Source organism: Canis lupus, chromosome 18 (assembly GCF_003254725.2).
Source record: "Canis lupus dingo isolate Sandy chromosome 18, ASM325472v2, whole genome shotgun sequence".
Classification (NCBI taxonomy): domain Eukaryota; kingdom Metazoa; phylum Chordata; class Mammalia; order Carnivora; family Canidae; genus Canis; species Canis lupus.
The window spans coordinates 44,236,621-44,260,009 of record NC_064260.1 but is presented as its reverse complement, the minus strand read 5'-3'; the positions used below and the strand labels follow the sequence as shown (position 1 = coordinate 44,260,009).

Genomic DNA, 23,389 nt, shown 5'->3' with positions numbered 1-23,389 from the left:
TTTTTGTTTTTGTTTTTGTTTTTTAGATGTTATTTGCTTATTCATGAGAGAGACAGAGGCCAAGGGAGAAGCAGGCTCCTTATGGGTCGACCCTGGGACCCCGGGATCACTACCTGAGCCAAAGACAGACACTCAGCCGCTGAGCCACCCAGGTGTTCCTGCCCTTGAAGTTTAAAGACCACTGCTGTGGGGCAGTGGGCACTCACTAAAAGCCAGAGATTGGGGTTCTAGCCAGGCCTGTCTTCCGAGTTAGCTGTGTGACCTCAGGCAGGTGGCTGGTGCCTCCGGTGGACCCAGGGGAATGGCTTGGTGGCATCTGAGGGTGCAGCCCTCATGATGCCTCTCCAAATGGTTTGGAGGGGGGTGTTGGCTGCACAGCATGAGGTGGGGAGGGTGCCAGGCATGACAACCAAGGCCCAGTGAGGTAGGAGGCCCAGGGCCTGAAACTGGGTGCTGACCAGTTCTATGAGAACCAGCTGGTCCTCAGGGCTCCCCGGTTTGTGTGGAGGGGTGGCAACTGGGCCATCTGCTCAGACTTGGGTGGGGGCAGGGGGGAGGCACAGGCAGGGGGCTCTGAATGGTCTCTCTGTTGGGACCTAGCCTGGAACAGATGGCCTGGGGGCCGCTGGCAAGTGAGGGGGCAGAGAGGCCAGACCTGTCCCCTTCCCCCCTACCAAGTCCCAGAGGCCTCTCTTCCTGGAAGAGGAGGACCCCAGAAGCCCCCTCCACAGGAGCAGCAGACAGGAAGAAAGGAGTTTAAGGGGGATTAGTGGGCCCAACAGCAAGCAGTGGGAAGGCCCCGAGAGTGGAGTGAGGCCTGCAGCCTCAGCTGCTGCTGGGATGGTTCTGCCCAGTGGAGAGGGAAGGGGCTGGAAGAGCCATGGCAGGCCAGGAGAGCTCCGAGTCCGCCCAGTCTAAACCTCACCCTCCAGGTTTGCCCATGAGGAACTGAGGTCTGGGAAGAGGCAGAGACCTCACTGCACAGAAGCCAGCAAACCAGTGGCAGAGCTGGGAGGTTTCCGGGTTCCTGGTTTAGGGCTCTCCCCACCGCAGCCCCTGCCTCCCCTGCAGTCAGGCCCCAGGCTGCCTTCCTGGTCCTAGCCGGGGCCAACCACCTGTGACCGCTCCTGCCTCTCCTCCTGCAAATCCTTCCAGACCCCAGCCAAGCTCCCACCAAGCTTCCTTTCCTTCTGGAAAACCTTGCAGCCCATCCTCAGAAGCTAAATGTCCTGAATGGGAGGCCCACCCACTGTTGGCCTTGACTCATCAAGGCCGACCCCTCCACTGTAAAGAAACCACTGAGACCCAAAGAGGGAAGAACGTTTAGAAACAGTCCCCACCACCTCCTACCCCCTCACCATTCTCCTGGGCTTGTTTTCCTGAAAAATATATTGAAAAGAGCTTCACTGCACAGAGGCTGTCAAGGAATCTAGTAAAACAAGGGTCCCTTTGGGCCTCTTTGTTGAAAGGAGATATTTTCTCCTGCTTTCTCTCCAATCTTTCCCACAGGGTCAGATTTCATTTGCTTTCAGAGGCTGGCACTGAGCAGGAGCAGGCCACACCTGCCGACACCTGGACACCTGCCCCGGGCAAGCCCCATGGTTGTCCACTCACCCATGTGCCTGCTACCCACAGGGTGGACAAGCTCTGCAAGTTGCCTCACAACTGCTGCTGGGCCTCAACCAGGGGAGGAGCTGAGAGGGGGGATGCAAGGGAAGGAGGGAGGGAGGGGGGAAGAGCGCCCCTTGGTGCAGAAGAGGCCCAGGTGTGGTCCCCACTCCACCGTTCACTACCTGTGTGAGCTCTGAGCTGCATCTGTGCCTCCTGACAGGGCTGTGGGGACATCCCAAGAGGGTCCAAGGGGGATCATATGAGAACAGACTCTGGAACCTCACAGAGGCCCAGCCCTGTGACAGCACTCCTGCCCTCAACTACGACACAGCCCCTGGGGCAGCTCAGTCCATTTGACCAAGAGAACCCCAATTTGTCTCTTCACCCACATTCCTGGCAGTGCTCTCTGCCCTGACCGTCCTGTGTGTCTTTAGGTACAACCCTACCCCTCTCTGACTCCAGGTTCTCAGCTCTCGAGGAGTGTGGACACCTCCCTCTCATGGCCTCTTGCGCCCCTGGAAAACCACTCTGCCACTCTGGGCTTTCTTGAGTGCCTTTGACAGGTACCTCCGGCCTCACTGGTGTGAGCCAGGTGTCAGAGCCAGGGGAGGTGGGAGGCTGCTTCCCCATATCCAGGAGCTTCTAGCTGTCGTCAAGAGAGGAGTCCAGTCCAAGCAAGCATTTGTAGATCTTTTCACATCTGATTCATTCATTTCATTATTCACTCATTTATTGAGCACCTATAAATGTACCAGGCTCTGGGGATGCAGATGTGAAAGAAGCAGACATGGGTCCTCTCTGGTGGTCCCCAAGCTTATCATCAAGTGGAGGAGACAGCAGAGCCCACAAACAGATTTACATAGTGACAAAATGTGGTTGGTGCAGGGCCCCTGGGCAGCTCAGTTAAGCATCTGCTTTTTTTTTTTTTTTAAAGATTGTATTTATTTATTCATGAGAGATACACAGAGAGGGGCAGAGACAGATAGAGGGAGAAGCAGGAAAAAAAAAAAAAGAGGGAGAAGCAGGCTCCTCACAGGGAGCCCGATGTGGGACTTGATCCCGAGACCAGGATCACACCCTGAGTCAAAGGCAGACAGTCAACCGCTGAGCCACCCAGGCGTCCTAAGCATCTGCTTTTGTCTCAAGTCATAATCTCAGGGTCCTGGGATTGAGCCCCACGTCATCAGACTTCCTGCTCAGCAGAGTCTGCTTCCTCCTCTCCCTCTGCCCTCTCCCCTTCCCTCCCCTCCACTTGTGCTCTTTCTCGCTCTTGCTCTCTCTCTCAAATAAAAAATTAAATAATCTTTTAAAAATGTGATCGATGCTGGAAGGGGCGCTGAGGCAGGGGTAATCCGGAGAAGGGATGTTGCTTAGGAGAGGGGCTGACTCTGGCCTCTCTCAGGGGTGACTTGAGAACTGAGCCCTGACGGATAAGAAGAAGCCGGCCCCATGTCATACGGGGTAGAGGCCCATTGCCAGGACCCAGGAGCTCAGGAGGCCCCCCTGGCTAATGTGGGGAGGGAGGGCAGGGGACAGGTGAGATGCGAGAAGCAGCCAGACCTGGTAAGAAGCTTTGTGCCCCAAGACCCATGGGGAACAGGGGAGAGGCAGTGACTTAGTTTTCCACATTTCCATAAGCTCACGATGCCTATTGTTTGCAATAACTGAGAGATCAGTTAGGAAGAGAAGGGGACAGGGGAGCCTGGGTGGCTCGGTCAGTTAAGTGTCTGCTTTCAGCTCAGGTCATGCTCTTGGGCTCCTGGGATCATGATCCTGGGCTCCCTGCTCAGTGGGAATCTACTTCTCCCTCTCCCGCTGCCCCTCTCCACCTCACTCATGCTCATTCACTCCCTCTCCCTCTCTCTGTCTTTCAAATAAAATCTTTAAAAAGAAGAAGAAGGGGGGGGCAGTGAGGAGCTTGACACAGAAGCCTCCAGAGTGCTATGTCAAGAGGTGTGCAGTGTAGCAACGGGAGGGGAACGGAGTATTCAAAGTTATTTCTATTTCCTTTTTATCAAAAAGAAAAGGAAAAAGAATGAAATCTTACCCATATTTATAGATCGATGCCCATGCCCATATTTGGTCTTTATGTCAAATGTTACTCCAGGGACCAGTGGGAATCGGACCACACAGCGAGGCTTGCCACCAGGCCTTTGTCCTCGCTTTTAGCATTTTAAAGAATTTTTCTCTTCATGTGAGTCGAGTTCAGCAGCTTTATAGATCATGATACCCTTCACCTGATTTTTCACCGGATAGACAAGGGACTTAAAAAGAGCAGGACATGAAGGGGAAAAAAGAAACGGAAAAAAAAAAATTGAACAGAACGTAAGCACAGAGCAAGGCGTGGTATGGGCGCTTTGCTCCCGGTGGCATCTGCTCCGACAGCAGCAGGCAAAGCAAAGACAAGGATGGTCCGATGGGGTCTAACGAGAAAGTGGTCCCCGAGTCTCACGGAGGCGTGAGGAGACAATCTGAAGAATTTATATCGACCGTTAGGACTAATGAGCCTAACCCTGAGTATAACTTTTTGCTTTGAGATTGTAACTAATGATAGCACAAAACCATTCACCACTATTAAAGCATTTTGAAACGCCATTTCACTCTAATTTCATTTGCTTTTTCGTTTTTGCTGGTGTGGGTGTTGGAGAACATTCATAATATGTTGCACAATAAATGCATGATCGGATTGAGGAATGAGCATGAAGGAATGACGGTATTGAGTAAAGTGTGTACTGAATAAGTGTATTTACATGTTTTGCTGATGTGAGGGCCCGGGCACACGTGGTGAAGACCCCTGCAGGGGCATTGCTGGCTTCCTGCGGAAGGCGACTGTCCAGGTGGTGCCTGCTGGGGTGCGGGGGGTCTCCTGGGAACCCTCAGGTTCCCATCACCATCCGAGCCATCCGTCTAGCTCACTCCAGGACAGAGACTGGGAGAAACACTCTCCCCAACTCAGGCTCTTGTCTGGGGAGGCTTTTTTTTTTTTTTTTTTTAACTCCCCAAATGAAACAGAAGTTCATTCCCTTAAAGGGTAAACAGCAGATCCTGGCAAGGCTTTCCGATTATTTATTCACTGGCCGGTAATAGAAGAGAACACATATCCCAGCTGGAAGAGAGGGTTTTCTGGTGCTGGCACACGGGGCTGAGCGCTGGAGGCCGGGAGCTTGCCTCCTGCGACGCTGCCTGCCAGCTGCTTCTACACCAAGACCCACCTTTCTGGCCTGTCCTTACTGGGCGCATCACTTCTGAGTATTTCTCTTTACCACATCCTGGAAAGGTGCTGATGATGCTAGACAGCCGTGTGTACTGAGGGTCTGCGTGTGCCTGGCCCTGGGCCCTGTACTTCCTATGTGTGATCGAGACTCTCTGGCATCAGGCCGGCAGCCCCTCCGGGGCAAGTGCCTCACCACCCTTCCCATTGTTTTGGGGCTGAAGATCCTCTGTGGGCATAGTACTGCTGCCACCTACCCTGCCTGTCCCCATACACGCAGGGTCTAGCTGGCCCTGCGGGGGGGAAGGTGTGTCTGGCTGCCCTCTGCTGGGCCAGGCAAGTCTCCCAGTCCCAAGGGGCTCAGAGTCCTCTGGCTGGAGGGTCAGAGCACCAGGCTCCTTCCCAACCAGTTCCTCTCAACTCTCCTTTTCCCAAAAAGGTTGTCACAAGCTCCAGAGGTCCTTGAGTGCCCTGAGCTGCCCTAAATTGGGCCATCCGGCTGCCTGGCTCCCTTTTCCCCATAGATCCCTGTCTGTTTCTCCTGTCGCCACCATCCAGCCAGAAAGCTCCCCAGAGCATGTTTCCACTCTTGTTCCCAGGCAGCAGTTTCCATGTTGTTGGCACCGGTACACATTTATTAATAAAATGATCAAAGTAACTAAATGCTTTGGCAGCTCCCGAAGTTTGCCAGAGGTTCTCTGAATGCCCAGTGGCACCAGGGGGTGGAGACAAACCCCCCGAGAGGAAGTCTGGGGGGAGCCAATGAGGCATGTGTCCCTGGCTGTTGGTGAGACCTTCCAGAATCCACAAAGCTCTGTGTTGGCTCGGGTGGCTTTTGGGAAAGGAAGCCGTAATGGGTGGGGATGGCCTGAAATGGTTGCTTGGAGGATCTTGCTCAAGAGAGTCCCCCTAAGCCCTCCTCCTCAGAGAGAGGGTCAGATGAGGACACCCTGCCCCAAGTCCTAGGGGGCAGGAGGGAGTGGGAAGTGTTCTTTGTGTAAACAATGCCGGTTTAGGGTCCTACCTCTACATTCAAATCCTGCCTCTGCCCCTCACTGGCTGGGGGAGCTTTGCCCAGTCACCTGACCCGGGTCCCCACTTCTGAATCACCCAGGAGGCTGCACCCAGTACGCACACATTGTGGGGCTCATCCTGGACTCATTGAGAGCCATCCTCTGCAAACTCAGGCCCAAGAACCTGATTTATCACAGTTTCCACGTGCATTTGCACTTGGTCAGGCCAGCACTCAGGAACCACTAATTTACCCTCTCGGTTTGCATTTCCAACCACCCTCCTCTGCCTGCAACCAGGTGTGAGATCCGGACAAGGACCACCGTTCCTACTTTCAGGGTCACTGTAAAGATTACGTCGACGAACATACATAATTAACAGCAAAACCCACTAGCATTCGCTAAGACTGCTACCACATTCGCTCATTTAATCCTCATCACGATCCTAGGAGGTGGGCCCATTATTAAACCCTTGCAGCAGATGAGGAGAATGAAGCTCAGAGACGTGAAGTAATTTGCCCAAAGCTGCACAGAGGGCAGTGGCTGGGATGGACATAAACTGCTGAGGAGAGTGCCTGGAACATCATTAGTTGTTGATTGGTGGTTTGTTTCAAAAGGAAAAAAGGTGGTTGGGGGGGGGGGGGCGGTTGTTTGCATGTCTGATGCTCAGTCTTTGGGAAGGGAATGTGGTTCCTGTCCTGTAACCCAGAACATTCTGCTTTACCCCTGGTGAACCCAGCCCAAAGGATCTCCTTGCAGCTGTGCCCCAACCGCCCAGATGTGTGGCTGGCCCCTGCATCTCCAGCCCCCCAAGGAGAATCGTGGAAGCAGAATCCAGTACGATCCCTCTGGCACGGAGGACACCCACTCAGCACACGACTGTTTTACCCCAAAGTCCACGGAGGCTCTCTCACCGGGGGAGAGGGAAAGTGCTTTATGCTTCTTCAGCTCACGCCTGTGCGTTCAAGTTCACAAGTGGTGCTTTTCTTAGACCGGCAACATCGTTTATGCTACGAGCATAGATTTGACATGAGGGAGGAAGGAAAGAACGTGTGTGCAGCCAGGCACCAGGGTAGGACTCGGGCGTGTGGTCTCCCAACCGCCCCGTTCAGGTATCCTGCTTGTCATCACCCTCATTTCGCGGTTGAGAAAACCGAAACCCAAAGGTTAAGCCACTTTGGTGACATCGATGACAATAAGCAACGGTTCATAGTTATTGAGGGCTTGCTCGCCGTGATGGTCATATGCATCCATTGACTCCTTCAGTCCTCCGAAGGACTCTTGGGGACACTGCCACCGTCCTCACAGAGAAGATGAATGACTTCTCCAAGGTCCCCGAGGAGGTGACAAAGCCAGGATTCCAACACAGTTCTGCGTGGATCCAAACACTTCCCTCTGCCTCTAAATGCCAGTGTTTTAAGTGTTTCATGATTTCTTTCAGACGCGGGAAACCTGTCCCCAGGTTCTATCCAAACCCCCTCCTCCTAGGAATCTTGGATTTGCAACAAGGAGGACTGAGTTTGAGCCTCCACGTGCTGGGTGACATTGGACAATTGCTCCACCTCTCTGCCCTTTGGTCTCTTCATGGGGACACGAGGAAGAGTGATTCTTGTCAACATGATTGACTTTGTGGGGACCCACCCAGAGAGAAACACACGCAAAGACATGGGAGGACTTGGTCTCACTCAGCCGCAGCTTAAACCCCCTTCCTCCCACTCTGGGTCACCTTTACCTGCTATTTCAGGTCAATTCAGTCCAGCCAGTGCTAGGAGTAGCCACGTGTGCTTAAGAGCGCTGGTTCTGGGGGTGCAGGAGGAAGGAGGGCCCACTGGCATCTGACACCTGTCCACCTGCCCAAACATCGGCCCTTGATTTTGCTCCACAGCCAGCCTGGGCCCCCACCCAGCTGTCTCCTCACAGTCCTCCCTTCAGCCCCTCGTCCTCTGAGACCCAAGTCCAGCCTTGCAGGAAACCCACACTCCCTCTCTTGTGATCCCCTCCAGCCATGCCACAGCCTTCCATCTGCAGTCCTAGCCCTGAGATTCTTGTTGGGGGGTGGGAAAGTGGGGAGGGCTCTCGAACTAACCAGAAACCACCCAGCTCTGTGTCCCCGCCGCCTCCAGCATGAAGCTGAGCGTATCAGCTCCGAGTGCTTCAATATACCAACTTTGGCACTCCAGGGCGAACTGGCAGGTGGCTTCACCTTTCCGTGCCTCAGTTTCTTATTCTGTAAAGTGAGGACAATAATGGTATCTGCTTCATAGCATCGTTGTAAAAATCAGATGAAGAAAGGGTGATGATGCCCAGTGCCTGGAATATAGGAAAACCTTAATAAATAGTAGCCAATAATGATAATGATCAGGATGGGAATATTAATTCTATCACTGGGATAGAGATTTAGCTGATGATTTACAGATTGCTTGAGCCTGAGGGTCAGTGGAATGTTAAGAAAGTTCTTTGCAGGTGTCTGGCAAGGGTGAGGGTAGGGAGGTGAGAAGTCGGGTGGTGGATGTAGAGGTGGCTCCCCGACCATGGCTGCTTCGGGGGGAGTCTGCACAGCTGGTGAGCCTAAGACTCCTCCATCTATGGTGACTCCTCTGTCGCCACCCCCAAGGGCTTCACCACACCCCAGCTATGGGAGATGACACTCAGGTCGGACACATGACCCAATCTGGGCCAGTCAGTTCTCTCTCCCAAACATTTGGCTCTGGGAAGGGGAGCAGAGGGCAGGACACAGCCATTTGGTCTTCCGCGTGGCTGGGCCAGAGCCAGAAGAATGGACACAGTTGATCCAGGCAGCCATGGCCTCTGAAGAATGGAAGGCCCTGCTTGGCAAAGAGAGAGAGGAACGAAGCCAGCTGGCAGAGAGCGAGCCAGTCCCAGTGGCTCCCAGCCTCAGCTCTACTCTCCCCAGACCTGGCCCTTCCTGCCAGCCCAGGGTGAGCAATTGGGAAGACACCCCCGGGACCTCATAAATAAGTCCCCGCTTTTCGCTGAATCCAACTTGAGTGGATATCTCCATTGCAAAACTCTGGATCCCAACCATACAGGCCACCTCCCTCCAGGCCAGAGAACACCTGATGGGGACCCCTATCTTGTAGGGCTCATTCGTCAGAAAGGCTTTGAGAGAGCAAAAGTTGAGACAGGAGTGTTGGGTCTCCCCAGATCCTGGGGGCAGAACTGGGGCTCTGGAACCTGGAGAGCTGCGAAGGTCAGGGGCTGCCCCCTAACCGTCCAAGGAGAGGGCGGTGGCTAGAGTTCATGCTGGCTTTGATCCGTGTTGGCTTGAGTCATTTCCGAAAATGTGAGGCCTCACAATAGATGCTTACTGATAACCTAACCATGGTTGACGTTTATTCTGGTTTTTGGATGTGCCAATGGCCTTGGCACCAGTCTGGGAAGCTTTCCTGGATCTGCCCATTAGGCCAAACAGGTCTCCAGCTCAGGCTGTCCCGCTCTACGTCGGTCGTATATGAGGGCAGGGCACATGCTGCAAGAGTCAGGTAAGGCCGGGTTCAAATCGCAGCCCTGCCACCTATTTCCCTTTGTAAAATGGCAGTGCAACAGCTCCCCAGTGGGATGTTTTAAGGAACTTATGATACTTGGTACCGGAAGAGCTCAGCATAAAGCCTAGCATTTGATGAAATCTCAAAAAGCGCCCATTACTGGTGGGTGAGTGGTTTGCACATGTGTCTCCCCCCCTGGCCTGGGCATTGAAGAGAGATGAGAGCTGTTTTACGGCTGCAGCCTCCTTTCAACAGGCCCCGCATCAGTACCCACACAGTCTCTGAGAGTGTGTTTTGAATCCATGAACTTCCCTAAGTGTCCCGACAACTGGTGACATTGTCAGGGCAGCATCCTGTCTGGGCCCCGAGTGCGATTAGAACCAGGGCTGGCTGAGCCCAAGCCAAGGGCAGGCCCATTTGGCCAGCTTGTCTCTCTGCTCAAGATTCAATTAATCCCGTGCCCATCTGAAGTGAGGCGAGCTGTGGACCTGACGTCTGCTCCAGCAGGTACAAAACCCATCAGTGGCAGGAGGTTCTCAGTCAGGCCCTGAACTGGGGACAAGATAGGGAGGGCCATAGTGGCCTTTTCCTGGAGGCAGCCCAGACTTGGCCGCTTGCCCCAGCTGGCCAACGAGAGCTTTGCTGGGGTGTGGGAGTCCCACGCTCAAAGTTTCTGAGAGGTCTGGGCCTCCAGGGTCCTCAGAATCATCCCACCCCAGGTATCAGGGTTTCCCACTTTCCCCAGCAGGGCCCTGAGCTTGCCTAGGCCTACTGGGGTTATGCATTTGGCCCCTTTGCAGCCCTGCCTCCCCTCTAGCTCCATCCTGAGCCTGATTCTCAGCACAGGGTCCCCTTTGGCTGCAGGAGGAGGGATTCTCTTTAGACAGTGCTACGCTGGATTTGGGTCATTGTGGCGTGCCTTGAGCTGGCACTGGATTCCCCTGAACATGATCCTTTCTTTCTTTAAGGCTGCCAAAGCAGTTAACAGAAGCCACCCAACCCCAAACTCTTATAATTACCACTGCCCCCATGTTGCTCAGGTGCTAGAACTTTCCCAGAACCCGGTCCTTCCCCTTCCACCCATTCTTCGTCCCAGCTTGCTATAGGAGAGACAGTCTGAACTCATATGCCCAAGGTTGTCACCATCTCCCAGCCCACTACAACAGGGTCCTCACTGCATCTCACCATGGATTCCAGTTCCAGAATGCCACCCTGCTGCGCTGCTCTCAGCACTGTTGTAGTAGTGCCGACTGTCTTGGCCTAGGGTCCCCCTCTCAGCAGAACCTGATGCAAGGACGTATGTGCAGGGAGTTTATTTTGGAGGTGGTCCCTGGGAGCAGAAACAGGGCACCGCCACACGTGAGAAAAGGAAAGCCGAAAAGCCAACATCACAGGGCATCTCCAGGTCACTGCTGTGGGTGACTGGGGCTCAGTGCCGTCAGGACGCTCCCAACAGTGTATAAAACGATCCTTGGTCTTGTCAATCAGATGACAGATTGACAGGAGCACCCATCCTTCAGCTCCCGTGCCCCACTGGTGGAGGTTAACCCAGTGGAAGCTAACTGCCCCCAGCATGTCCTCATGCTGAGCGTGTTCCCGCCAGTAGTCTATGTTGGGCACTGCACAAGCGCCAGGGCAAAAAAAGAAAAAGCTTTTGTGCTCACATGAGGTGAGATGCTGGCAGTGCAAAGTGAGTTGAAACCCGTGTGCAACTGTTTGCCACAGCATGGCTGGAAATAGAGGTGCCGCTGAGTGCTGGGGAGGCTGTGAATACGCTCTCGAGCCAGACTGTCTGGGTTCAAATCCTTTTGCTATGCTTCATTTTCCTCCACTTATAAACGGAAAGGTTCTAAAAGGAAAAGACTTTATTGGGTTGTCATGAGGCAAAGAGAAAATCCACAGCACCTGGCACATAATAATCACTCAATGAAGAGTGACTTCTATTATCCCCATTTTACGGTTGAGGAAATTGAGACATAATTTTGAAGGGATGACAGAGAGGGGGGAGAAAGTGGGGGAGGGTGACTTCATTTAGATGCCACGTAAACCTTCAGAGAAACCTCGGTTTGCATCTCACAGAAAAACCTGGTATCTCGGAGGAGCGACCCCCTCCCACTTTGTGTCTCTACGCCCACTTCCCCCATCACAGGAGAGGCCTCAGGAGGGGAAGCAGGAGCTCATCTGCCCCTAAACACGCATTCACGCTTCCTCTGCTCCGGCTTCAGGGTCTGTAGGTTCCTTGTGATGTCACGGCTGGTTGCCATGGAGACCAGGTTGCTGTGAATGGCAGTCTGGGTCCATGAGGAGCATAATGAGCAGCATCCCCACCCGGGCGCAGGGAGAGAAGATAATGAGGCACCCCGGGAGGCCTCATAAATACCTCTCCCCGCGACCCAAACACGCAGATGCACACAATGGAGCCAGCGGGCCCCACTAGCGTTCCTTGGCCCACCCCGCTTGTGACAATTTATGTTTGGGAGGAACCAACCCCGGCAGCCAGGAGCAGGGTGACACATAGTGAACATCGGTCACTGCCCCTCCCACTCCTTCTGGAAGAAAGGTGTTGCTCAGCAGGCGGCGGTGGCACCAGGAGCATCCCCATGGCAACACTGAGGTCAGACCTCACTGCTGTGACCTCACTCTGGGGCCACTGGACTGGGGCTGGGCCGTCATTGCCACCCCGGGAAATGGAGGAGCTGTGATGGAGCTCTCCAGAAAAAACTGAATCTGCCCTCTTGGGGTCACGGATTGCAGCCCTCCTCCAGTTTCAAGTGAGGACAGAGGCCACTGGGCCTGGTTCTTCAAAGGGACGGTTGGACCCACAGGAAGTGGTTTTCCTGCCTCTGAAGACAAGGGACAGCCTCCCCGGAAAGGCCCCGTCTCCCTCTAGTCTTGGGTCCCAGGGCAGGTGGCTCTGAGACCCGCGCGTGGGGAAAGTCCCCCGGGGGGGATGGGAAGAGGCAGGGGTGCAGTCTCTGCTCTTCTCTGGATTCCAGGGAGGGATGCCCCCACCCACCCCCAATCTACCCCCCACCCACCCCCCACCCGGCCCTGGCCCTTCCCAGCACGGAGCATAGGACTGAGCCACCCCTGCTGCTGACTCGCTCGCCAGCCTGCCCCTGCCCAAAGCGAGTCCCCTCCTCCTTCCTCAGCCCTGCACCCCACTGGAGCCCCGGCTTCTTTGGGGCACTCATTCGGGAGGGACTCTCACCTTCCTCCTGCTGGACCTTTGTCGGAAACAGTTACTCCTGACCTGGACCTTGTCCCTGGAGCTGAGGCCCTTCATCCTGCTGATGGCTGATCTGGTGCGGAGAGGAACCATGAACCTGTCCTGGATGTAAAGCCCACTGTCCCCCCTTCCTTGAACTCGGGCCTTGTCACGTGTCTTCCCTGAGACTCTTGTTTTCTCGGGGTTGTTGTGAAGATCAGAAGGCCCTGAAAAAAAAAAAAAAAAAAAGAAGGCCCTGGAAGTGTTCACAGCCTTCTTCCCGACTCCCCCTGGGCCTGGACCCCAGAGGCCCTATTCTTGCACACTTGCTGTGTCACCTGCCGCCCCTCAGGGCCCGTGGTTTTTCCACACCCTCTCCTGCTGGCTCAGTGGGTGTGTCCAACTAAGGTCACTCCTGAGATGTCTCCACCTGTGCCTTCCAGAGAGGAGGACCACCAAGAGCCCACGGCTTGATCTGTGTTAGGATCTGTGATGTGCACCTCACACCCATCATTGTGTGGAATTCGGGGAGATCTCTCAGGTCCCACTGCAGGGACAAACAACACAGCGGCTGTCAGAAGGAAGATGACCTGCTTTGAAGTCACACGGTGACTACAGTTAGTGCTTATGAAGCATTTCCTTTTCGTTGTGTTTTATACTAAAATGCTTGCTTTATACGTGTTATCTTGGTGTAGAGGAGGAAGTTAAAAGTGTGAATTCTGGGGCCCGCCTGCCTGGGTCTGACTCCTGCCTCTGCCTCTTAAAACCTGTGTGTCAGATAATGTTATATACCAATTACATTTCAATTTTTTTTAAAAAGCTGTGACCTTGGGCAAGTTCTGTAACCTTTCTGTACCTCCGAGTCCTCATCTGTAAAATAAGAGAATAATGGTGCCTCCCTCATGGGATTTTTATCAGGATTAAATCAGGAATAAAAATGCCTACAACAGGGACACCTGGGTGGCTCGGTGGTTAAGCATCTGTCTTCAGCTCAGGTCGTGAACCCGGGGTCCTGGGATTGAGTCCCGTGTCAGGTTCCCCGCATGGAGCCTGCTTTTCCCTCTGCCTGTCTCTGCCTCTCTCTCTCTCTGTGTCTCTCATGAATAAATAAAATCTTTTTTTAAAAAATGCTTACAATGGTGCCTGGCACAGAGTAAGTGCTACATAAATAGTGTTCCCGGGATGGGAAAACAAGAAAAGGAAAAGGAGGTGAGGGGTAAAGAAAGCTTGACGTCATCTTTTTGGGTTAGAGTACTATCATCAGTCGTATCTTAGGCACAGAGAGGTGAGTTAATGCACCTGAAGTCACACAGGATTAAAGCCTGAGAGTCCTGCCCCTGAAGCTGTGTCGGGGGTCCCGCTGGTCCACCCTGCCAGAGAGGACAATTGAGATCCTGTTGGGTGCTAGAAAAAGTAAGGTCCGTGGGGACTCAGGGCCAGGAGCATGGGCTGCCCCAGGTCCCAGGAGGTGATCCAGGACCTTGGCTGGGGCTAGTCCTGTGCTGGGGCAAGAGGACTCGGGGGCTGGCAGAGGGGGACAGGGAGGGAACCTGGCAGTCTCAGCAGAACCCCAGCATGCAAGACTCCTGCCCCGGCTAAATCCAGGAGGTGGAACCGTGGCCTGACGGGGACACTGGCAGAGCTGGGCCCTGGGCTATGTCCCAAAGCCCCCTGCTTCTTGCCCACATTGGGCCTGAGCACCTGAAAATCCTTAAATTTACCGTAGTCATTGGGGCAAAGCCCTCTGAAAGTTAGGAGGATCCCAAGGGACAAATCACTTCCCTTCTTTGAGCATCGTCCTTTCTTCACCTGTCAAAGGGGGACAATATTAGTAGGTATTAGCACCCAGGCTTTTGCTGTGCTCTGGGAGGGTCCAGTGATACCACATATAAAACGTGCATTGGCTTTTCACCCAGCGCAGAGGATGTTCCGTAACTGAAGCTGTTCTTTCTTACTCTGTGACCTTAGACACAGAACTTGGTCTATCCGGGCCCTGTGTTCACAAAGCCGTTACGCGGAATGAGTAAGTTAACCATGGGAAGCCCCCAGCACAGTGCCTGAACAGGGTGGGAAGAAGGGAGGTACCAGGAGATCCCTTCCCGGGCTGGATGCCTGGGGACCCAACTGGCTCTGAGTCAGCAGAGTGTCTGGAAGGATCCCTGTGTGCTCCCAGGGGCACTTGATGTGTCCGTGTGGCTACCCTAAGTGGAGAATCAGAGATCCAAAAATGTCTTTGCTGTTTCCTTGGAGTCTCTTGGAATGGGAAGTCTGGCTTTAAGAAATAACTATGGAGGGGATCCCTGGGTGGTTCAGTGGTTTGGCACCTGCCTTCGGCCCAGGGCGTGATCCTGGAGACCCGCGATTGAGTCTCATATTGGGCTCCCTGCAGGGAGCCTGCTTCTCCCTCTGCCTATGTCTCTGCCTCTCTCTGTGTGTGTGTCTCATGAATAAATAAATAAATCTTTAAAGAAAAAAAAAAGAAATAACTATAAGCCTTACAGCCAGCATAAATATATTGGGGTGTTTACCTTGTTCTTCCTGCAAAATAATTTTCAATCTCTGCTCAGTTGGGGAAAACATTGGGTCAGGGGGCTCAGATCAAGCCAGAAGGGACTGTGTTGACCACAGTGACCTCCCGAGGCCACAGTGACCTCCCGAGGCGGCAGCAAGACAGAGCAGCCAAGACCCCAAGGGAGAGAGGAGGCCCCTTCGGACGTAGTGGGACCCCAGCACACGCCTCTCTGTTCTCTCAGTCACACACACACATGCTCTCATACACACCGCACATGCACACGCTCCCCTTCACACACTCGGGCCTGAAGACTGTTGCATCACCCCATTCCTGGCGCCCCTTCCATTCCCAGAGCATCACCCAGGCTGCAAAGCTCTGAGAACTTTCCCTCTAAAATGCCTGACATCAAAGGAGAGTAAAGACTCCCCGGGATGGTCTGAAAGTGCACCAAGCTCCACGCACATTATCTCATTTAATCTCATTAGCAGGAAATGCCTTTGAAGCCTTGAGTTTGAGCATCAACGTCCATGATCAGCTTAGCCCTTGATAAAGTTGAGCTTCTTTTCATTTGACACAAGACTGGGAAATCTGTCCTTCTGGGGATGATGGACGAAACCTTCAGAGAACGCATCTAGCTGGGTCTCTAGGTTGGTGGTGGTGGCGGGCGGGGCGGGGGGGGGACCAGCAGAGACATTCAAGTAACAGAAGGTGATACCAGGAGGGAGAGGAGTGGAGGGGTGTTGGGGGGTGAGGCAGGATCTAGGAGAGAGGACACGGAAGCCAGTGAGCCTGGGGGCTGCTTCCAGGGGGAGGACAGGAAAGATAGGGGAGGAGCTGGCAAAAGAGACAAGGTCCTGGTGGTGGTGGTGGGGCGGGTGGGGGGGGGAGGTATCCCATAAGGGAAGAGGATGTGCTGTGGGATGTGTGACTTGGATGCCTTCAGTGAAACTCCACTGCGTGTCTGTGCACTGGGGTGCCAGGTCCCCTGTGGCACAGCGCCTGGGGCCCCCATGGGGCCCCACTGGAATCCCTTCAGTCTCTCCCCCTCCACACACACATCGTGACAGTCTCAGGCGTGGGGATGTGTGGCTTCAACCCTGAGCCCAGGTGCAGCCCGGAGCCAGAGCTTGCCAACACTGTCAACATTGCTTAAACTCCACCCCAGCTTGGCTGGGCTCCATGCAGGTGGGTTTGGAGGTTTTCACTCTGTTTGTTTTCTAGGTTGGTTTTATTTAACAAAGGAGGTGGTTAAGCTACAGACCCAAATCCTCACCTTCTCAGTTTCGATTTTGAAAATGAAAAATGGACCCAATTAGGTTGGCCCCAGGGGGCCTGGCTGAGTTTCTGGGTGCATAAGAAGCAGTGAGGGGCTTCTGGCTGGGCGCCTGGATTACCTGATGGGAAGGGGGGCAATTACACCCCCCGACTCAGAGGCGAGAGAGCCAAAGGAGCCCCCCTACTCTTGGCAGCCGATCCCACTCCAGGCTGCTCTGTCTGTCCTGGGCATTTGTGCATCAGGACAGGAGCAAAGGAGCCCTGCAGTCCAGGCCTGTTTGGTCCAGAAAAAGAAAGGTAAAAGCCCCCACAGCTGCTGTTCTCGTTCTAGGAGGCAGCAGACAGTCCTGGAAGCTGCTTCTTTCCATTTAGGCAGGAACGCGAGGACGCCAACACACCGAGTCGTGGGAGCAGGAGAGGCAACTGCAGGACCTCTTGGGGGAACTTTTTGCCACCTGGAATGGATTGCCATGTCAGAATGTTCTCCAGGAGAAGAAGGGTCCCCGGGGTTGGCAAGCTTCCCAGGATGGCAGGCCCCGTGCTCGCAGGACTGTGGGAAGGTGAATGCCTCGGAGGAGGGTAGTATCACCCACGCAGCCTCGGCCCCAGCTCTACCGTGAGTCACCACCGATTAGCTGATGTGGGCGGGGAGCAAGGTGGGTGAAGGATGGGCCCTCAGGTGGGGAGAGAAGAGGATGCAAGGGGTGTGTTTGGGGTGAGAGATGGAGGCATGAAAAGCCCCCCCCAAGGTTGGCTGGGGTGCAGGTGGGGGACATACAGGACCCCGGCTCTTCACAAGGTCAACTCCATCCCACCCACCGGAGCACAGCAGCCAGCTCGCTGGGCCTCAGCCTTGGAGGCTGAAGCCACGGGGCTGTGGAGGTGTGTGGAGGTGACCTTCCTCACTCCAGGGGTCAGGGGACCCCCGTAACGAAACAGCCATTGTTTACTGAGCCCTTAGGATGCTCTAGGTGCCGGCCAAGCCCTTTGCACACGAGCTACCGAGTGCGCTTACTGTGTGCGGGGCTCTGTTCCGACACTTCAACTCTGTTCCCTCACGCTGTTCGTACTAGCCAGAGGTGGAGAGGGGCCCCAGAGTGGTTAAGTCACCTACGTCACCTGGGTTGGGACACCGGAGTCCACACTCGGGAACCCCCACTGCCGCTCTAGGGATAGCGCTCCGCTACGGCTGCACTGCGGTATGATTATTCCCATTTTACACACGAAGAAACTGAGGCTCGGAGAGATTCACGGAGCAGGGCCGAGCGCCCTCGGGGCCAAGCTCTGTTCTAGTCAAGCTCCCACCCTGGCCGCAGGGTTATTATCCTGGTTTCACAGGAAACAGGGGAGGGAGGGATAAGTCATTTGTCAGGATTTGACTCAAGAATCGATAGGAGGCCTGAGTGGTTTCCATAATGGATGGCCTCGGGGAGCCATGGCTTTGACATCCACATTTCGGGGTGCAGCAGGTTCCCAGACCTCCCCGCACTCGCTATCCCACTATGGGGAGGTAGCTGGGGCCAGAAGTGTGAGATGGGCAGGGGGCCAGGAGCATTGCTCCCAACAGCTTCCTGCCCCCAGGAAACGCAGACGATTATCCCCGAGGGCCAGAGGAAGAGCCCGGGGGACTGTCTGGGAGGTGGTACAGAGAGTCCAGGAATTAAAAGCACCGTCCCGTGTCTGGATCCAGATTCCAGCTTAACCCCTTACAGCTGTGAGCCGGTCAGAGTCACAGTTTCTTCGAAAAACGACAATTAGCTTACTCCACGCCTTGGGGCTAAATTGTGGGGACCAGATAGAGAAGGTTCCTTGGGCTGCCCCCCACCCCAGAAGCAGATCTGAGATTAGGGTTCGGGTGCAATTAAGGACATGTTGGCAGGGGAACCAGAGGAGTGTGGGGGAGGGCAGGGCAGGGCAGGAGCAATGCCTGCGGGCTCTCCCGTGGCTTACTGCTGACAGTTGGTCAGCCTCAAGGCCAGGCCGTCAGTGCCTACCTGAAGGTCACTCTGGCTTCTGGCTCCGTGTACCTGAGGTCAAAGCAGCTCCAGGCCTGCGGGCTGGTGGCCAAAGCAGAGAGGCTGGGGGTGGGGCAGGGCACTCCCAACTGGGGAGAAGATCCAGGGATGGGGATCACTTGCGTGACTCACTGAACAGGAGCAGGGATTGCTTGTGCCACGCAGCCCAGGCCCCTGAGCCTGGGGCGGGCGGTGTAGCCACCCAGCCTCGGCAGGGGTATTGGATTCCTCTTGCTGCTCTAACAACTTACCACTCGCTCAGTGGCTCAAAACCACACAAGGGTATTCTCTTACAGTTCCGGAGGTCAGAAGATGGAAATCAAAGTGTCATTGGGCTGAGTTCCTTCTGGTGACCTTGGAGAATCCATTTCTGGTGACCTCTGGAGGATCCATTTCCCTGCTTCTTCCAGCTTCTCAAAGCCAGCTTCTCGAGCTCCTTAGCTGGTGGCCTCTTCCTCACATCACTTCCAGCCTCTTGCTCCCCTTGACACCTCCCTCCAACTACTGACTGACCTTCCTGTCTCCCCTTATAAAGACCCTGTGATGATATGGGGCCCCTGGGTTAGATAATCTAACCCAGAATAATCTCCCATCTCAACAGCCTTACCTATAAAGTCCCTCTTTACGTAGAAGGTAACATATTTGCGGGTTCTGGGGATGAGGATGTGGACATCTTTGGGGGAGGCGGTTATTATTCAGTCTATTGGAGCAGGGAAAGACTGGGACATGTGCCCCCCCCCCCCCCCAGACGGATACAAAAGCTTTCTTTTCCTTGGTTTGTTCTCCAGGGGGACAACCCTGAGTTCCTCTCTGTGGGATCCACCTGTGTCCACAGCCTTGCCTGACTGCTGCCCCACCTATTCTGTCCTTTACTCCTCTCCAGGTTCCCTCGAAGAAGTCACGCACACAAGAATCCGTGTCTCAGGCTCTGCTTCTAGAGAACCTGATCTTAGGCACTGGATCCCATTATCCCCATTTTATAGACGAAGAAGCTGTGGTGCAGAGGGTCTGATGTATCACATGCTCGAGGTCACATGGTGACAGAACAGGGCTGGATTCCAGTCTCTAGGTTCCAGTCCTGGGCTCCCCACTCCTCACAGCTCGCTGGAGGGGTTTATTTAAAGGCCACTGGTGGTGATGGTGGGGGACGAGGTTCTGGGGAAGATCAGACAGTCTGTGCAGCTCTCCTCGCTTCCTCCTGTCGCTTACCTTTTGGGGGGGCTGTCCTGGCGGCTGCTTAGCCGGCCTCCTGCTGGCCAGCGCCTTTGTCTTCCTACCTCCTCTCCGGTCCTTTGTTGCAGAGAGGGCTTTGAAGAGCCAGCTGGCCTTTGGCTTTGAATTTCCCAGGCAGCTTTTTTGCCCCAAATCCTGACAGTGTGGTTTCAGGGGAAGAGACTCTGGAATCGCTGTGCTGGGATGGCATGGGAGGGTTCTGCTTTTCGGAGTGGGGGTGGGGGAAACAGAGGCAGGCAGCCCCAGGCCCCTGGACCCTCCTCTTTGGAAGACCAGGCCTCAAATGCAGTGACAGTCCTAGCTAACACAATGAACTCAGTACTGCTCTGCTGCCCCATCCCTGGCGCCATCCCTCCCCTGCTCTGCTGCTTGCCTCTGGCCTCTGCTCAGGCTTCAGCCAGTGGGGCGCACTGGCTGGAGGAGAGAGGTCAGTTTTTGTTTCTCCCCATGCAGGCCTAGGGGTGTTGGTATCTCTCCCCTGATGCCAATCCCTGGCCACTCCTACATCCACTTCCACCTGGATAAGGGCCCCCAAGACATCCAAACCCTACTCCTGGACCCCTGTGAATCTGTCATCTGAAATGGCAAAGGGGACTTTGCAGAGGTGACTAAATGAGGGATCTTGTGGTGGGGAGATTGTTCTGCCTTCTCTGCGTGGGCCTAATCACGCAGTTGTTAGGGTCCCCATGAAAGGGAATCGGGAGGGGCAAAGTGGTATATAATGATGGAAACAGGCTGGCATGGCTTAGCTGGGAGCCAAGGAAAGCCCTCAGCCTCTAGAAGCTGGAAGAGTCAAGAAATGGATCCCCGCCCCGTGGGGCCTCCGGAGGGAACCAGCATCCTGGACTTCTCACCCCCAGGACCAGAGAGTTAAGCTGTGTTGTTTTAAGTCACAGACATTTGTGGGACTTTGTTCCCGCAGCGATAGCCACGGATACAGCACACCTCTGTAAATACACTTTCCATTAAATTCTCTTCGGTTAAACCTGGCGTGTGCCTTGTGTGTTCCTGTGGGATCCTGACGAACCCAAGCTGTATGTGTCAGAAACTATGATCGATTATTTTACTTACCTCTCATGACCCATTTCCCCAGTTTGGCAGAAAGTAGGGCTTCGGTCGCACAGCAGATGGGAAGAGGAAGTGGGACCCCAGCCCGGGCTCCAGAGCCTGCATGGAAACCCAGTGGGGTGCTGCCTCTAGCCACTGCCAAGAGGAAGGGGTCCCCTGGTGGAGGGGAGTCATCCCTGCAGGCCTGCAGGGGAGCTGTTGGCAGGGTGAGTCCAGGTTGGGGACGGAGAGGGGGAAGTCGGCCTGTGCAGGGGTGTGAGCGCTTCTGCCCCAGCTTCTGAGCCACGTGAAAATGACCCAAGGACCTGGACTCAAATCTCAGTGACTTACTGGATCCCTCTCAACCCTCAGTTTCCTCTTCTGTAAAATGGGAATTAAAATGCCCACCTTGGGGCGCCTGGGAGGCTCAGTTGGTGAAGCATCTGCCTTCGGCTCAGGTCATGGTCCCAGAGTCCTGGGATGGAGTCCTGTGTCGGGCTCCCTCTTAACAGGGAATCTACTCCTCCCTCTGCTCCCCCTACTCCTGTTTATGCTCACTCTTTCTCTCTCTCTCTCTCAAATAAATAAATAGAATCTTAAAAAAAAAAAAAAAACCCACCTGCCAGGCTGGAATTGTGAAAATTAGTAAGACAATGTATACAAGGGAAATGTTGAACATAGTGGTAATTGCCCCCAACATGGTGAGTGTCCATAAGGACAAATAATTGAGCACCTACTGTGTACAAGGCACAGGTCTAGGTCTGGAGGATAAAGCAGAGCACAAAACAAACCCTGTCCCTTCACAGAGGTGAAGGTTCATTTTGGGGGAGTGAGACAGATAATAAATAAGTAAATTCTTGGAAGGTGAGATGATGATAGATGCCGTGACAGGCGCTAGATTGGGATAGAGTGTTGGACGAGGGTGCTGAGATTTCACAGAGGGGATGGCCATGCTGAGAAGGTGACCTTGGTCTCTTGAGCGTCACCTTCTTGCTTCATCTCCCCGTGAGTTGATGATGTCCTTGGATTTGCTTCAATAAAAGTGGTGCCAAATTGTGGCTGCCTCTCGAACCCCAGGCGAGATACGTACAGAGGCTGAGTGTGAGCGTGCATCTGTGCACGGGAGCCTCGTGCGCGTGCACACGGGAGCACCTGCTCATCCCTCCGGGGAGCAGGACGTGGGGACGGAGGAGAGAAAGATGTTCTCCTTGTCCTTCTGCCCTGGCTCAGCCTCCTGTCTGGTGACCTCAGGCCCCTCTCTCCTCCTGCTGGCTTCCTACATGCCCCCCGCCCCACCCCGGCTCATTCCTCCTTGTCCTCAGCTCTCATTCTGTTCGGTCACCACTTTCCACCCTCATCCCTGGGCCTTCCCTTCACCATCCAGACTTTAGGGACTCCAAGCCTGTGCTCCCGCCGAGCCATCCACCTAGCACAGCTGCCTCCCCTCGACAAACACCTGCCACGCAATGGTGCCCCTCTCACATTCCCCTGGGTGGCCCTTTCCTGGTGAAGTATGGGTGATCCTTTTTCTCTGCATCCACATAGCCCTTCGATTCCAGTCTCTGTCACAGCCCCTACTGGGTGAGGGTACAGCTGGCTGTGTGTGTGTGTGTGTGTGTGTGTGTGTCCTCTCCCTCTTCCTGCCACACACATACACACACACACACACACACACACACACACACACACACACCTCCAGCACACGAAGCGACAGCATGTCATTTGTCCTCACATGCAGAACAGGCTCCTGACAACCTGGCCACTTAACCTTTCTGAGACTCAGTTTCCCCATCAGAAACCTTGTCCAAGTGACTCAGCCATCGAGGGCTTCCTGGGTGCCAGGCACTGTGACAACCGCTGCATTACCCTGTCTCAGCTCCACCACCTAAGCCAGGTGTTGGCAACCTCCCTGCTTTTACAGAAGAGGAAACTGAGGCACCGAGAGGCTAAGTAACATGCTCAAGACTAACATTTGAACCGGGGGAGTCTGACTGCAGAATGATGCTTAACGTATTTAAATTTGAAGAGTCAACTCAGGCATGATTCAAAAGATCCAGAAACTTAAGTAAGGAGAAATCCATCTTCCTCTGGGCCCAGATCTCTCCCAGACGTATCCACCACAGATATTTGCTGCTTCTTTTTTTTCTTTTTTTAAAGATCTTTTTATTTTTTATTTATTTGAGATGGAGAGAGAGAGAAGGCATAAGCAGGGGGCAGGGCAGACAGAGAGGGGGAAGCCGACTCCTTGCTGCAGATATTTGAATATCTTTCCAGAGATAATCTGTGCATAAACTTACATGTGTTTAAGATGTTTGCTTTACCCGGTTGGGAGGATAGCACACAGTGCAGCCTGGTTTTGTCTTGAAGTTAGCTCTGTGTCCACACTGCCTCTTCACCGCTGCTCGCTACTGTCCCACGGAGTACGGAGCAGAGGTTACATCACTGTTGAGCTCGTGGTTCAAAGCGTGCACACAGCACCGAGTGGGCAGTGCTGTCTTGTAGCCTTGGCCTTAGCCTTGGCCTCCCCAAATGCATGGCAGAAAGGACCCAGAAGGTCACCATGACCCCAACAGAACCCGAGACAGTGCTGTCTCTCCTGCCCTCCTCCCCAGCCCTGCAAACACAAGCCAGTCAGAGCAGAGCTGGCTGTTCCAGGACGTGTTTGTTGGAACAGCAGAGGAGAACATATGTCTACAAGTCTCTCCTCCAAGACTGAGACTCCTGGGACACCAGCCGAGGCCTCAAATAGCTCCAAAGCAAA

The 23,389-nt window shown here is 54.3% G+C and overlaps 1 long non-coding RNA gene across 2 annotated transcripts; it reads left to right on the top strand.

Moving 5' to 3' along the window:
- The first annotated feature begins 11,617 nt into the window (after positions 1-11,617).
- Positions 11,618-20,566, top strand: LOC112663263 (uncharacterized). 2 transcript variants are annotated; one of them, XR_007403606.1, is made up of 6 exons: positions 11,618-12,109; positions 12,491-13,163; positions 14,515-14,569; positions 15,544-15,705; positions 16,706-16,949; positions 18,645-20,566. It is a non-coding gene; the product is annotated as an uncharacterized LOC112663263 (long non-coding RNA). The 2 variants fall into 2 exon arrangements; XR_003139103.3 differs by having other exon boundaries at positions 11,619-12,109; positions 12,581-13,163.
- Positions 20,567-23,389: the final 2,823 nt, after the last annotated feature.